Source organism: Octopus bimaculoides, chromosome 5, assembly GCF_001194135.2.
Source record: "Octopus bimaculoides isolate UCB-OBI-ISO-001 chromosome 5, ASM119413v2, whole genome shotgun sequence".
In the NCBI taxonomy this organism is placed as follows: Eukaryota; Metazoa; Mollusca; class Cephalopoda; order Octopoda; family Octopodidae; genus Octopus; species Octopus bimaculoides.
This window is the reverse complement of record NC_068985.1, coordinates 53,400,174-53,401,069: the sequence shown is the minus strand read 5'-3', so window position 1 is coordinate 53,401,069 and position 896 is coordinate 53,400,174.

Below are 896 nucleotides of genomic sequence, written 5' to 3'. Positions count from 1 at the left end.
ACGGAGTGTTACTTACCGTTAGAAAGTTTTGTTTCCTCCTAGGCATACATACATTTATATACATGTATGTATTTTATCATGTTGAACTGTTAATCCCTACACATTTTTTCTCATTCCATTTTCTCTTTTTTTCTTCTATCTCCGCTTTTTCTCTCTCAATACTTTCTGTCGAAGAGGGTAGGCTCGAAACATCAAGGCCTTTTCCATTTTTTCCCCCGAGTGTTAAACTAATACACCTGCTTGTTGTTCCTTCACTTGTCTTCGTCTTCTGTTTTCTGTAAAAAGAGAGCAATATTCGAACCGTCAAACACACTTTCATTTTCTTGATCACTTCATTGAGCGTCAAAAGTATCAATAAGTTGTTTTTAATTTGTCTTCTATGTTCATATTTTCGCGTATATTGTGAACCTTCTTTCCCACTCGGAATCCCTCTCTCTGTATGTTTGTATGTATGTACGTGTGTATATACATATGCATACACACACATACATGGTATATAACAAGCAATATCAGACCAAGTATTGAGGGGTTGACATCCACTAAAACCATTGAAGACAGTGCTTAAGTATGTCTTCAGTTTTAGAAAGTAAAGATTAAAACTACCTATTCAGGCAAAAACTTGGTACGGTGACTCAGCTGTTTATTTACAAGGACTCTGTTTCTGTGCCATCTGAAGCATGCAGAGTATTGTCTAGGGCAGTTTTAAATTTCCTCCTTCAACATGCACTCATTGGAAATGATATTTTCAAAACATGTGGATCAAATGATCACAGCTTTGTATTTCTATTGTACAATTTCTTGCACAAATATTTCTGGAATCCCCCTACCGAGTTGGGGTAGAGTGATTTTATTGTGTTGTGTAATGCTGGTGTTACATGAATAATTTTAATGTGTTT